The 15,578-nt window shown below is 47.8% G+C and overlaps 1 long non-coding RNA gene across 1 annotated transcript; it reads left to right on the forward strand.

The window, feature by feature from the left end:
* Positions 1 to 1,588: 1,588 nt before the first annotated feature.
* Positions 1,589 to 14,244, forward strand: LOC308071270. Its single transcript, XR_013931033.1, has 2 exons — positions 1,589 to 8,496; positions 10,415 to 14,244. It is a non-coding gene; the product is annotated as an uncharacterized lncRNA (long non-coding RNA).
* The last annotated feature ends 1,334 nt before the right edge of the window (positions 14,245 to 15,578 follow it).

Consider the following 15,578-nt stretch of genomic DNA (forward strand, 5'->3'; position numbering starts at 1 on the left):
GCTAGATGAGGTGGCACCTGTAACATCCTCCTCATATGAACCCTCTGAGGGAGGTCTCCAGGGATGTCTGATGGGCAGCGGGGCAGCACCACCACCATCCATGGAGAGCAGGCACATGGAGCCATGTGGCATGGGTACAGTTAGCTGCGGGGGCTAAAAACCAAAAGCAGCAAAGTCAAATCAGGAACAGAAATATTCTGGCTACCTAAAGCAGTTAATGTCCAGAAGATCTGACCCAGGGACTGCACGCTGTGAAGATCCTCTGAATGAAAACTGGGGGGTTATTTGGAAGCAGTGCAGAAGCTGGAACAAGCAGTCACATGTTAGGAAGAAATTAGTAGATGAAGTGCAGATCATATTAGATTATCCTAATGGTCCCTTCTGGGTATGCATTTAATGAAAGAATATGTGTTTTTTATGCCTTTATTAAAAATAGCAGTTTCATCTAATTTGATTAAATTTTCACCATCTTTTGCAGTTAGCCAGCACCTCACTTGCAGATTTAGACACAAGCCAGCACTTTGCTAGAGATACCAGCAGAGCTTTGTTAACTTCAGCTCCAGATGACCTTGTTTTGCTCATCCCATGGCTACAGCTGAGTGAAGAGCTGCATTTCTTCTCCCTCAAACTTCTGAGATTTCAGAAGAAAAGAGAAATTCCTCTGGGTGAGGGCGGTGGAGGGGAGGGCAGCAGCCCGGTGCAGGGGCAAGCCTCTGCGCTGCTCTCCAGCACACGGGATGATGTGGAACATCATGGGGGTGCTGGGGCTGGGTCCATCTCATACCCCGTGTGCTGTACATCAATGCATTGCTGAGCACCCCAAGTCTTGACCAAAACCAGCACCTAGGCACTACTGCAACGGTTATTATTTCCACTAAACTGGGATCTGGACCCACAATGAGTTTCCATTGCTGTCATTAAATTATCCATTTCTATTTTTTTCTGTCAGATTGTTTTTATTTTCACAGATTGCTTCCTGTTGCAGTAAAAATTTATCTTTCCTCTGGTGATTAAAAGTGCTCAACCCCAAACCTATGGATTAATGATCATTACTAATGGAAATGGTAAACATTACCCTGAAGGTTAGATTTAATTTCATGGTTATATAGACAATGGTTAGATAATGTAATCTGGGAAAATATAGTGGAATTGACAGTATGTTTTAAGCAAGATTGAAAAGAAAAAGCTAAGAAGCAGCAAGCACTGGCTGTGTATTGTGGATGTGTTTGTAAACGGCAGGCTGGCAAGGGCAGGCGATGCACGGCGGCTTGGGGATGCACGGCCATCCTGGGGAGAGCCAAAGCTGGAGGTGCCCCACGGGAAGTGGTTTGGCTGCCATGGCACTGCGGCATAGCCGAAAGCAGTGGAGCCCTAGCCCGTGCCCCCGGTGCCCTTGCCAGCCTAAGTCGGTCTCCCCCGCCCCCGTGGGCACCAAGAGCCAGCACCATCCCGGGATCTTCACTGCTGCCATCCGCGCCAGCCACCCGGAGAGCCTTTCTGCAGCAGTGGAAATCCCTGCTGAGGAGTGCGAGCAGTGATGGATTACCTCGACCTCATCACACACCGCCCGTCACCGTGTGATGAATGGCCTTTTGTCTGCTAATTAGGCAAAGGGGACAATACAGGATATTAGTTTTCTCACGAGTATCAAATTAGGAAAGCTGTCAAACAAAATGACACGTATAACAATTAGGCAGTGCGTTTTGAGTTATTTACCTGACAATGATGTTAATGCATGCATCAGAGATAAATTTTATGAATCTTTCAAGAAGTCATCTCCATATCGTCTGCTGAGCGTGGTTCGTGACCAGTGACTCAGCATTGCCTCTGACAGTGGCAGGGCTGAGGGAGGAGGAGCCGTGCCCTGTGCCATGCTCCCAGCACCTCCCCCCGAAGGCCCTTCACACCAGCTTTTGTCATGTGCATCAATGACGTGGAGCTAGTTTCTCAGCACGGTGAGAGAGGAGAGGTTGGTCCCATCTATTGCATTCCACATGTGAGTTTGTCACATGCTGGTTGCAGAGAAAGGGTGTTGGAGAGTGTGGGCACCATGCTGGGCACTGCGTTCACACCAGCCTGCCAGTCCTTGGCTCGGCAGGAAAACACGGCAATGAAGAGTTATCCTAAAAACCATTATAGACGCATCCAGCTTCCTGACTGACAGTTTTTGTCCTATTGCACTATTCTGGGAAAAATGGTCTTTGGAAAAGAACAGGCCCATCTGCAAAGGCAGACCAGCGCTATAAACACTTCAGTGCAATGGAATGAAACACACCGTAATGGAAGTGAGTGCTAATGAACTCCACTTGTTGAGCTCACATTGACACTCCTGCCCGCTGTTGCTGATGCTGTAGGTGGGGAAGCTCGGTGTTTGTCCTGCCTTCCTCAGTACCCAGGTGCAGTCCATCCTGCCCTGTGTGGGATGGAGGGATGCAGCCACTGGTGCTGGGAGAGCACTCACCTCTGCTCATGGTGCTGTGCCATTCCTGGCTGGCAGAGATGCCAGAGATATTTTTCACCCACATTTTGCCCAGCATGGAGCATGCTGGGCTGGGCACCACTGGGGCTGAGCTCCCTCTTGGTGCCTATGACCTCAGCGCCATGGGGGCCGTACTAGGGACCGTAGATGAGCGCTGAAGAAGACAAGCATGGGGAGGCGTTGGAGGACACACCCAGCCAGGATCTCCTCCTCTTCCTAAATGTTTGGAGGAAACCCTTCCCCGTGAGGGCGGTGAGACGCTGGCCCAGGCTGCCCGGAGCAGCTGTGGGTGCCCCATCCCTGGCAGGGCTCAAGGCCAGGCTGGACGGAGCTGGGAGCAGCCTGGGCTGGGGGGAGGGGTCCCTGCCCGTGGTGGGGGGTGGGACCGGGTGGTCTTGGAGGTCCCTGCCAACCCAAACAGTGCTGTGATTCTGGGATAACCTTGCTGTGTGCCAGTGGTGACTAGGATACTGAAACTCAGAAGGATGCACCTGGAGCTTTTTAAACAGTGGGGATTATTTTTCTAAGGATGTGCTCCAGTATTTATTAGTTCTGAATCATCATGTTCAGCTGCATATTCCTCTTCACCAAACGTCCCAGCAGCTACATTTCACTCACCTGATTCCAGTTTTACTCTTCCTGAAAGGTGAGTTCCAGTGTCTTCTCCAGGTTTACTAGCAGGAACCAGAAATGACCTCTCTGTGCATCAGTTCTCATTCCAGAAAACCACATGGCACTGGCTTATTTGAGAATTGCTGTAAAACAGATTGCTATAAACCATTTCCAGACTTAGACCAGGAACACTGACAAGTTCCTTGCAAGCGATGAGGAGGCTTCTCCCTGGTGTCCCTCCCAGTGGTGGTGACCCATGGGGACACCCACTGCCCAGCCTGGGGCTGCCATATGGAGCAGTGCCGCAGCACCAGACGCGCCAGGGATGCCCAAGGCTGTAGTGAGGCACTCCCAGCTCTCTTCTGGGCTAATGGTTTTGCTGTCTGAATTTTTTTTGATTTCTTTTCTGTTTTTTTTTTTAAAAATAAAATACCCTGTTCAAATGGAAAAGTGAAACCAGAGGAGAAACTTTTTTCTTCTTTTTTTTTTTCTTCTGTGCTCATGCTTTTCATCTGTAATCATTTTCACAGCCTGGAATAAATTCACACTGGATCCATGAGAAAGCATCTCCTCATCCATAAAGAAAGTGATAACGGCTGAAGATCAAAAGAGCAAAAGGTTCAACCTGGGACATGCTTATGCTGTGAGAAAACCCAGAGCTCTCCTTACTGGAGTAAGCAACAATTTACAGACGTTTTTGTCTTCTCAACAAAAATGTCTACTAGGACCACACAGGAAATTGGTGCCGAAGTAATGAAATTCTCCCTGTAAAAAGAAACCAGAAGAGAAACTTGTAATAAAAGCCTACCAGTGAGCATATTTGTATTGCAAGATAAACGGGGCTTGCTTCAGCGTGCATTTACCCTGAGCGGCTCTCGTCTGCAGGGCTGTCAGATCTTGGTGGCAGTGCCGGGCTGGTGCTGGTGCTGGTGCCGGCAGCATGGGTGGCCCACAGCCATTATAAAGTTGGAAGACCCAAGTTACTTGTTTAATATTCTCACACTGAACCCAGCTCCTTGGACGATGTGTCCTGCTATTTAGCGGCTGACCCAGCTACTCCAGAGTCCTCAGGAAAAAGAGCCTTTAACGGGCGTCCTGTGGGTCACGCACATGGCCTTTCAGGAATTGCCTTCAGAGGTTTTCATTACCACTTGCATACACTCAAATCAAGTGTATTTTGTTTGTTTAAAGTTTCAGTCATTTGAATTTTGAAAATATTATTCAAAAAAAATTTCCAAGCCAGATTTCTTTTGACAATTATATCAAGAGGATTTGGATGGTGCCAAGTTTGAGGGTTTTGTACGCTAATTCTCAATTGTGCTTCGCAGGCATTGGTTTGCTGACAACCATCTGTTTCAACCTAACTTTCTTCCTTAAAGTCAGCCCAAGAGAAATTAAAATATCAAAAGGAAATATTTCAGAGGGAGTGGGAAGGAAACAAAAAATGAGGGTGCTGAAGCTGTAAACAGCTTTTGAATTTATGTTTAGCTTAAGCCACTCTTTACAGCCAATTTGCCTGTGGCTGAGCTGAAGACGCTCAGCCTGGAGCGTTGCCTGCATCGCCGGCACTACGGGCTGTAGCAGCTTTCGGTGGGCACGAGTGTTTGGCAAGAGTTACGGAAACTCTGCTTGGATTTTCCAGAGGTATTCCCAAGGGCTTGGGGGAAGCTTATTTCATCTCAGATGGCCTCCACCCCAAAGTGGCTTCATTGCTTTTCCAGGTTTCTGTTTATCACATTCTGTCCCAAAACCCTGTTGCAAGGCGCTGTGACGCTGAGCGTAGGTGAGATCTTACAGGCGAGAAGCCTCACCGCAGAAAGAGACCCCTGCACCGCTTTTAGGATGTACAGAGCTCTGGCCGGTTTCTCTGCCTATGATCAACTTACCCCATGACTAAATTAACCATTTATAATTAAAATGGTGCTAAAAAGCAGATGGAACATATTAATTAAATGTCACGGTTGGCTTCCTGTAGCCTCTTGATATTAAATTCTAAGCTGAATACATAAATTAGAAGAAGGAAAAGGCATTTTTACAGGCTTCACGATACCTCCCATCCCAAGGCACTGCAGAACTCGCTGGCATTGGCAGTGGGACGGATGGTGTCTGTCCGGCATGGACATGGTGTGGTGCAGATGGGTGGCATGCTGCAGGCTGTCCCTTCTCCTGCCCCGTCCCAGGCAAGCTGGACACGCTGCCTCAGAGCTGCTGTGCTCCATCCCCAGGGACACACAGCAAGCAGAGCACAAGCCTCAGCCCCAGCCTCCCTGTTTCAACTTTAGTAGTGTTTTTACTTAAAAAGCGATAAATAGCGTGTCTCAGACCTTTCACTAAGAAAAAAAAAAAAGAAATAAGAACAATGAAATTAATTCACAAAGTATTATTTTATCACAGCTGCTGTCTCTGAAATAATTTGGTGAAAGGCAGAATTACTGTCATTTGTGTCAAAGCACAATTTCCCCTGTTAAAACAAGGTGCATTATGCCCCATCTTTACGGGAAAATAAAATAGAAGTAAAGGTTTACATGTATGTACACATCTATGTGTGTGTGTGTATATACAGACACACACACACACACACATGTAACCACTGATTTTTGCTATTGTTGGAAAATACTTGTGTAAGCAAAAGTGTCTCCTGTGCTAGGAGCAGAAGGGAGCAGTGTGGGTGCTGGGTGCAGGTGGTTGTGCTGGGGGTCCCGGCATGGGGCTGCCCCCCGGAGCAGCTGGGACGGGCCATGGAGCACTGTGCCAGCCGCTCGCAGACCTGTGCATGCCAGGCACCTGCCCCGCCGCTGCCTTCCCCTGGGGTTTTTACCAGAAAATGCAGAGCTTCTGTCTCCTTTCAAGATTAACCTTTTCAGATTTATTAATACACACTGTGAAAAATATGTGAAAATATGGATTCAAATTAATGAGAAAATGATGGAAATACCACCTATATTTTTTCCTTTTGCAGAACTATATTGTTGTAAGCATTAAGACTTGCTAGTATCTACTTAGGTCAGGTAATAGTCTGACTTGGATAGCCCTGAAAATTTATTACATTTATTTTTCCCATGAATTCCCAGTGGTCCATTGGTGCTGAATGCTGCGTAACAGCTACAGAAGCTGGTTCCCATGGTGTCTGGGTTTGATTTACCAGCTTCTGGAGTGCAGGTAAATGTCATCATTAATATGCTTATCTGTGGATTTTTGAGTTTATTTCAGCAGCAACTTTTGCAGAGGGGGCATGCAGCAGTCTCTGGGCAGGCCTCCCCCCAGCCCCCCAGCTGGGACAGCCCCCTGCCTTGCAGGGCGCTGGTAAAGCCTCGATGAGCATCGCCAGGGCAGACACTAGCTGGGGCAAAACGGGGGAAACCAGCACGAGAGGGAGCAGACTGCCATGCCTGTCCCTGCAAACAGACCTTCGCCTCTCCGCCCCACCACCGAGGGCATCATTTGCTGTGGCTAACCAGGAGGTTTAAGGCTCTCTGTGCACAAGCAGTGCCCGTACGTACCAACGGTCGGTCATGCAACTACAGACCAAACTGTCCTGAAAATAAGAAACCACAGGTTGCTGTTCCCCTTGCACTCAACATTGTAATTCAATATTCTTTACATCCCTAATATAATTTCACTGCCATGGATTGGATTTTCTGTGAAAACAAAATACCAATGCATAACAATAATAAAAAAAGAACAGAGAACACTTTGTCATCAATAAAATGAAACAAAGACCCCTGTGCTTCATGTAAGAAAAAAATAAATGATGGTAGGGAGTTCAGAGTCACAAAGATGAGGGCTAGGGAGAAAGGCTGCTCAGAGACAGGTCGAGTGAGGATGAAGAAGAGGGACCCTTGCAAATGGACGGTGCTCTCCTGACATATAAAGCTGAAACCTTTGTCAGCATCCCCTTCAGAAAGCTTAACCTGATTATGAATAGTATGCCACTCCACTTAAAAAAACAAAAACATGGAAATATTAATAACTCTGTCACTAATCAGTGTGAAACTGTTAATTTTAATTGAAATACAGCAAACTTCAAGTCAAACAGATAAGTCCTAATCTTGTAATGCTTTAATTTTCTTTCTAATACTTTTCTAATATTCTAAAACACCATGTTACTTACACTATTTAATCAATTTCATGATGAATTTGTGAAACGTCGATATTGTATTGCTGTTTTTAAGCAAATAAGTGGGTTGTAATTTCCAAAGGTTATTGTAAAAGCAGCAGGCAGCAAGTGAAGCCTGGCTATGCCTGGGGAGGGGCAGCTGGCATAGCAATCCGCAGGAGCGGACACTGATATCTGATTTGATGTCAAAGCCCTGATGCATCACATCCGTGCTCTCTCCTCGTGCCTATAGATCACTAGCACAGCCGCAGGGCAGCCTGGGCACAAACCAGGGCACGCCGAGAATGTCTTGAACAGTCCCTACCCCATGCTCCTGTCCCCAGGAACGCCAGTGTTGTCCTACAACTGGGGTCTGGGCATGTCTTACTGGGTTCTGAGCATCTGCGAACAGGGTCTGGGCATGCATTACTGGGAGCTGGGTACACATTACTGGGAGCTGAGCACATGTCACTGGGGGCTAGCAGGTGTTACTGGGGTCTGGGTACGCGTTGCTGTAGGTCGGTATCTCATCTCTGCCCTCTGTAGATGGATGAGTTTCTGTTCCTCTTCAGTCAATTCACAAGCGGCCTCTGAGCCTGCAAAGTTGTTATAAAACAACTCCACTCATCAGCAGATGTTTCTTCTCTTTTAGATCTTGGATAAATATTGCCGCGGGTCCTTTCCTAGCATCCTCCGCAATGGAGTTTGTGGTCAAGCTGTAAAACTCATTACTTGGTCCTACAGCCACGGGAAATACGTACTGTAATAATAATAATAGTAAAATATTCAAAATATATGCTGTAAATAGGATGGAAACTATGTTTGTGTAAAGCATTTTCACTTCCTTTCCTCCACGCTTCCCACAGCCCACGAGGGCAGTGGTCAACGCAGCCTGGTGGCACCAGGGAAGGCTGTTGTGCCACCACTGTGGCCCCGTGCTCCACAAGCAGGTGTCGCCCAGATTAAGCACGGAGGATTTTGGTGCTTCTCAGCTGGTAGGAGGCTGTGTGTCTGCCATCCTCCTGCCGGTGTGGAGCCAGGAACGATGCGGCAGGGTCCCGTGGCACTGTGAGCAGCAGCCCCTGCATACAGCCCAGCTGGGCAGCTCTCGGATGCAGCTTATGGAAGCATCGTCCCCAGCTTCTGAGGACAGGAGGCTCGAGCACCTCAGCACAGGCCTGTGGAAGCTGACCAGCCAGACTAACGGGAAGCAGCAGACATGGCTAAAGCTGTTCCTCACCCTTCTGTGCAAGATGAACATAAGATTTCTGCTGCAACAACCAAAATAAAAATTGACCGGGGTGCCCAGGTAGAGGGGTTTTATTGCAAGTTCTCTCAGGTAGTTTGTCCTTCAGAAAAAAAAAAAATAGGTTGCTGAATTTCCCAGCATTTCCTTCAGTGGAGATTCTGCCTCTTTCCTCCGTTCACAACCACTTCCAGCAGAGCAGGCGAGCATCCCGGCAGCACCGCGTGCGCGGGCCTGGCACTGCCATGCGTGGCTGTCGGAGAGCACGGCGGGGAGGACACTGGAGGGGGGACCCATGTCGGGGCTGCGTGAGCACTGTGTGCACTACCACTGCCTTGCCTGCCAAACCCGGGAGCTGCTGGAGGCTGAGCCCCACTCAGTACCAGCCCCCCCGTGGCACGGGCAATGCCAGTATCTTTGCCGTGACCCAGATTGCCAGGAGATGTGTGCTCATCCCAGGTTGCTCTTGGGAGCAAAGAACTGGGCAGGATAGCATTCGTGTTCAAGACCAGCTCACCTGCTGCTTGCAAGGGAGGATTTCAAAACTTGAGGTGCTAAGGCATGAATGTAAGCCACCGTGGCGGGGTTTTTATGGAGACAAGGCAGAACCTGCAGGCAGAGGCATCTGGTGCTCTGGACTCCTCGGACTGTTCTTCCCCATAGGCCTGTGCAAAACTTAACAGATTTATAGAAAAGGCAAAACTTGCAAGAAACAAAAAGGCTCAGTTAAATCCCTCTCTTCAAATTTATTATGCCAAGCTAAAGATGAAAACAAGAGTGCACAGTACAACTAGATGTGCACACAGAAAGCTGATTTATGCCCCAAACCTAGGAGCAGCAAATGCCTGAAGAACAGGAGACATTCGTAATGAGTGAGTAATCTCTGGGAGAGTTTAGCCAATACCTCAAAGAAAATAAAATAAAAATGCCTGCAACAAGCATTGGGATTTTTTTAAATGAATTTGCTTTGTGAACTGTTCATAATCCGTGTTCATTCCACCTTCTAAAATTAGGTTTATCTGAACAAAGTTCAGACAAATATGTTTTTAAGGTCTGTTTATATGCCTTTAGAAAAACTGAATGTTTAGTATTGTATTATCAATTTGCACTTTACAGTCACATGGAGAAATATGCCTGTTGTTCCTGCCAGCAGAGCCAGCCCCTTCTCAGGAGGGTGACTCCTGCTCTGCTGCCCAACACTGAGTGCTGCCTCCCAGCCCTGGGCACCGGCTGCTGCTCGCCCCTGGCACACACACCACACGGGCACGCGTGTACACATGCACACACGTTTATACATGCACAGTTACACACAAGCACATGGGTGCACATGCACACACACACATGCATGCTCCTCAACTAGTCTCACACAAGAAGAGATTTGGGCTTCTGTGTTGCCTCTGTTATCAAATGCTTATCAGTGTGTTTCTCTGCTTTCTTTATCAACTTCCCTGTTAATTATTATTCCCTTTGAACTGAAATGCATCAGGTGCTCTCACATCCTCACGTGAACCAAAATGGGGAAGTAAACACACCCACTGCAGGGCTCTACTTTAGCAATGCACTAGTAGGTATAAATAAAGGAGCACAGGTGGAAAAATTACAAATTCAGGTTTTGCTCACCCAGCTGTTCCAAGGACACCTCATTTGTGTGTCACCCCTCATTAAGGCTAAACTTAATGACAGTCAATCCCTAAATTTTCCTTCCAGAATGTGTGTATGAGAAATGCCTTCATACTTCATTCAGAGAGGAAAGCAAAAATGGGTGAGCTATTTGACCAGTATTAATTTTGACTGTTCATGATCAAGGCAATGACTGAATATTTTGAGAAGACTTTTCAAATACATTTGTGCATAGGATAAATACCAAGGAACTCATCTTTTCTTCCAGATAGCCTCTGCAGAGTAAGATGCTAAATTTAGTGACTAAATTATTCATCATATGATATTCTCTTGATCTTAATCTTTGACTCTTCTATGCCAGGCAGCAGAATACCCGCTGAAGACAAACATTTTTCAAGGCTGCTGTTTACTACACACAAAAAATGTACCTTCCGAGGCAGACGAGACCAGGAAAACATGGAGTCCATGAAGTAAGACCTCAGCAGTATCTACCAGTGATGGGGTTAGTTTCTCTCTCTGCACCCAGTGGCTTCGAGGCTGCTGTTTACACCAGTGTGGCTGGGGTTCCCAAAGCATTTGTGGGTCTCAGGTCCCATAGGAAGCATCATGACTTTTTTCCTTGGCTTTCTTGGCATTGGCTTTCAGCCCATAGGCATGACTGAGCGTGTGGCTGTGCTTCATGGTCCACAGAGAAGGATTTTGTCACGGCTGCTTCATGCCTTGCAAGCAGCGGTTCATTGGGGCTGGGAGGCAGCAGGCACACCAACGGCACCTTCTAGCCCAACAAGACCAACCGTGGTGGGCAGCTCAAGGAGGAGCAAAGGAGCTCCTGTGTGCCGTGGCTAGCTTCAGTCTGGGAGGGATGATTTCAAACTAGTTTAAATTTCTTCATCCAGTATTGCAGTCAAAGACTTGTCCCAAATGATTATCTGCAGGCCTGCAGCTTTCAGACTTCTCCTGACATCGTGGCTTAACCCCAGCCAGCAGCTCAGCCCCCCCAGCGGGGTGGGGAGAGACTCGGGAGGGTGAAAGTGAGAAAACGGGTGGGCTGAGATGAAGGCAGCTCCCCAGGTACAGCACAAGCTGTGTGCACAAGCAGAGCCAGCCCAGGCGTTCCCCCAGCACCTCCCAGGGCAGGAGGTGCTCAGCCCCCCCAGGGCAGCAGGGCTCCAGCACACCTAACGGGGCTGGGGGAGACCAGCGCCATCGCTGCCAGCGGCCCCCCTTCCTCCTCCTCCCCCCAGCGCTCCGTGCTGAGCGTGAGGCCGTACGGGGTGGGTACCCCTGGGCTCGGGGGGGGCAGCTGGCCCGGCGTGTCCCCCCAGCTCCCTGTGCCCCCCAGCTGCTGTGGGGGGTGAGGAGCAGAACAGCCCCCGGCGCTGTGCAGGCGCTGCTCGGCAATGGCTGAGCCATCCCTGTTGTTCCCAGGGCTGCTTCCAGCCGGACCCAGCACACAGCCCCATCCCAGCTCCTGCGAAGGGAAGGAGCTCTCTCCCAGCCCGCGCCGGCACAGCTGACCCTTGGCTCTGCACTGGATGGCATGTTCTGGTGCTGAGGACAATTTCCCTCGTATGTGACTGCAGCCTGGACGGCAGCTACAAACCTCATCACCACAGCGTGGCTGCTGGTCTCTGCCAGGGGAAAACCATCTGCATGATTTCACCAAAGTCAGTGCTCATCACCAATGAGAACTGTGTCCCTTTTTGGATTAAAGCAATATTAATACACAGAGCCAGGTGAGAACACTATGTCTCTAGAATTTATATTATATTATATTATGTTATGTTATGTTATATTATATTATGTTATGTTACGTTATATTGTATTGTATTATATTATATTATATTATGTTATGTTATATTATATTAAGTTATATTATATCATATCATATTATATTGTATATTGTATCATATTGTATCACATCACTTTACATCATTTTTTATATATTTACATATTTGTTTTATATTATACATAGGACATAATTATATTCTATTACAACATTACATTAGCAATAAAAGCAGGGCTAAAGAGAATATCCTTTATTGGGTACAGGGAGAAACACAGTGACAAAGGCTGAGGTACTCAATGCCTTCTTTGCCTCCTCTTGTTGACCAGTTGTTGTCTGGTTGCCCAGTCCCCTGAGCTGGAAGACAGGGACAGGGAGCAGGATGAACCCCCCCACAATCCAAGGGGAAGTGGCCAGCAACCTGCCACACCACAGAGACACACAGCAGCCTCTGGGGCAGGGTGGGATGCCCAGGGTGCTGAGGGAACCAGCGGCAGGCTCACAGGGCCACTCTCCATCATTTACCAGCAGCCCTGGCTAGCTGGGGAGGTCCCAGTGGACTGGGAGTTAGCCAGTGTGACGCCTTTCTACAAGAAGGGCTGGAAGAAGGGTCTGGGGAACTACAGACCTGTCAGCCTGACCCCAGGAGTAACAGCTGGTTCACTTAAGGAGATAATTTCCAACCTAACTCTCAGCAAAGAGCTTACTGGCTAAACAGTTTCTTACTATTTCTCCAAGCACCTGCTCTGGCACACTGCTGCTCGGGGGTCCCTGGCTGTGATGCTGGCAGCAAGCAGTCCTGTTTCTCTCCTCCCAAGCTGAAACAGGCAAGGAGCATTGGCTACAAGCAGCATTTTGAGGGCATATTGCCATTTCTCTTGAGGATTAGCAAGGCTCTGATACAAAAATTCAGATGGTGCCTATGTTGCCCACGCATCTCCTACACTAGGACTCAACATGCACAAGAGCCTAGATCTGTTCCTGGGTAAGCTTGATGAGCACCGTGAATGCAAGGTTAATAGCACGCTGTATTTTTATTTTCCTGTGAGTTATCTGCATTAGCATAAGGCAAGCTGGTCACTTGGTCTCACACATGGTCTGGGCTGTGGCTTTCCGTTTGGCTTCTGGGTAAATGCTTGGTGCTGCAACCCCCTTTTCAGGTCTTTTCCTCTTTTTTTTTCATACACGTGACAGGAAGGGAGCCTTGCATGGAAAGGGATTTGCAATACTGGGCATTAAGCTTCTGACTAACCCATTTCATGATAAATTAATGGTGGGGGAGAAAGAAACCCCTCTCCATAGTCCTTCTGTACGGAGCTGAACAAGGGTTTTCCTGGAAGCCTTTTCCAAGCGTGTCACGTATCAAGTGCAAAGTCCAGCAGCAGCAGAGTTCATTGCGAAAGAGAATGCATTTCTCTCTTCTCCTCCAGGCTCCTCCAGCCCACAGCTGCCCCATGCTTCTCTGTGCAGTGTTGACCCCTCTGCCGGGTCCCCAGGGGGGTGACGCAGCAGCTCGCTCTGCCCGGGCACCGGGGGCTCCTGCGCCCACAGACCTGCAGTGCCCTGAAGCAGCCTCCTGCGCACCCCAGCATCACTCTGCAGAAAGGTGCAAAGCCTTCTCCCTCTTGTCTCTACTCCTGCGATCCACCTTAATCCTGCACCCAGCTGTGCCTGACGAGGCCTGAGGATCTGTGCTGGCTGCTGTTCGGTGTCTTAGCACAGGGTGTCCCCACAGCCACCTCCCGCCCACACACAGCCAAGAGCATCCCACAGCCGGGCGATGGATCTGCATTTGGGTACTGGAGTTTAATTTGTAGATTCCCCAACATGTACGAGTCAAAAGCTTGCAACTAGCAGATACGGGCATTTTAAAAAATGCATTCGGGCGTATCTCTTTAGAAATTAGCTTGTGCTGGGGCAGACCATAACACATCTGTTCAGGCACCGTCATGGGCTTTGCTTTTCTGACAGGTAGAAGTTTATCTTTGAAAAGTTGGCTACCTGCATAAGGGGAAGGTTCATTTTATGCAGCACAGTGAGAAAATATGAGTGTGCATCCAGAATTTATGCTTTTAAATAGCAGACAATTCTCATCTCATCTCGAGGCAGCTCAGCACCTATTCAGCTGCAGACCAAAGAGCTTGCTTTCCTCCTGACATCCTGCCTCTGCCGCTATAGCACAACCAGTTTTGTTGGGTTTTGTTTGTTTGCTTATTTTTGTGCTAAAAGCATTGAAAGAACTCTGAGGAGCATCTGTACACTCCAGTTATGCTATTATCTAATGATTTAGGATGTGGCACAACTTCTCTGGTAATATGGAAATCATGTCATGTTTGTTAAATTGAGGGTTTAGTTGTGTGAGTCAACAGATTTAATTTCTTGGGTAATAAACTGCTCTGAAATGATTTCTGACTCATCCTTTTCTTGCTTTAGAAGATGTATGAGGATTGCAGCGAGCCCATGTTGGCGGGGATCTTGCACTGTGTGTGAAGGGATGCCCTGCCTGATAAGCTGAGCCATCTGCCCCAGAGCACTTTGTGTTACTCATCCTCAGGGGCGAGTAAGATTTGCAGCCATGAGTCATCCTGCCCCATGCGATGGATCTTCACAGCATCAAAGCAAATGAAGCCTGGGGTCAATTTATTCATCCTCTACATGGGGTCTGGTCAGTTTTATCAGTGACTTCAGTCTGCTCCTCGATAAACTTCTCCAGGCCTTTTTAAGGCTCTTTCAGCCAGCCCGATGGCCCTCTTTTAGTTTGCTCCAGCAGGCAAACATCTCCTTATGCTTCAGAAAACACATCCATCTGCGGGGATGGTGTAGAGTGCCCATCGGAGGGCGGTGCAGGATTGCCCTGCCCAGGCTGTGCACTGGATGATGCACTCGACAGTGCCATGCCAAGCTTTCCATGCAGAAGTGAGACGACTATGTCAGACAATCATAGCTGTAACATCCTGAGATTTTATTTCTTTTCCTGTTTTTGGTTTGGTTTTTTCCTGTCTCCATTTCCTACTTGCCTAAAAGAAAAAAAGTTTTTCAGGTAGGACAGCTATGCCATCTTTCTCCCAGTGCAAGGCTGATTTAGATGTAGACACTAGAGGTGGAGACTCAGTCCTAACTTCCCAAGGATGATAGAAACTCTTTTGAAAGTTTCATTTGAAATCCAAGCTGTTGCCTAATTTTCACAGGTTTTGCTTTTCCCCCTGCCTTTTTTCCATTTCTCCCTCTGCTCTGCACACACGTCTGCACATACCCGGGCAGGTACTAATATGATTTAATCATCAGCTTCAAATTACACTATGATGATTTTTTCAGCATACTGATGTTCTCCCTTCAAGATATGAGATGCTGTTGATGCAAGAGGAAGAAAAAAACCTCCATGGATGTGAAAAGAGAATTTGAACAGAAAGCCGCGACTCTGAGGCATGGTCAGCTTCCATCTGCCCCTAAACAGAAAGCCATCACCTTGCCGGGTCTGACCCATAATCGGGAACTTTCCATCTCAAGGTTCTTTAAACTGATAAGACTGTAACAGTATTACGAACACATTTATCATCTCATATTTTCTCTCCCACCTTCACAGACATTCCAGATAAGGCAACGTACTGAAGAGTTATTTATGGTTAGCGTGACCATTAGCTGCATAGGTGCATGTAATGTGTAGTTTCTGTAATGGGACTATAAATCGTTTCAATTATTCATCTTTGCTGTATTTACAGCAGTGACACTTTTTAATATT

This window comes from Falco punctatus (genome assembly GCF_963210335.1).
Source record: "Falco punctatus genome assembly, chromosome: 11".
NCBI lineage: Eukaryota > Metazoa > Chordata > Aves > Falconiformes > Falconidae > Falco > Falco punctatus.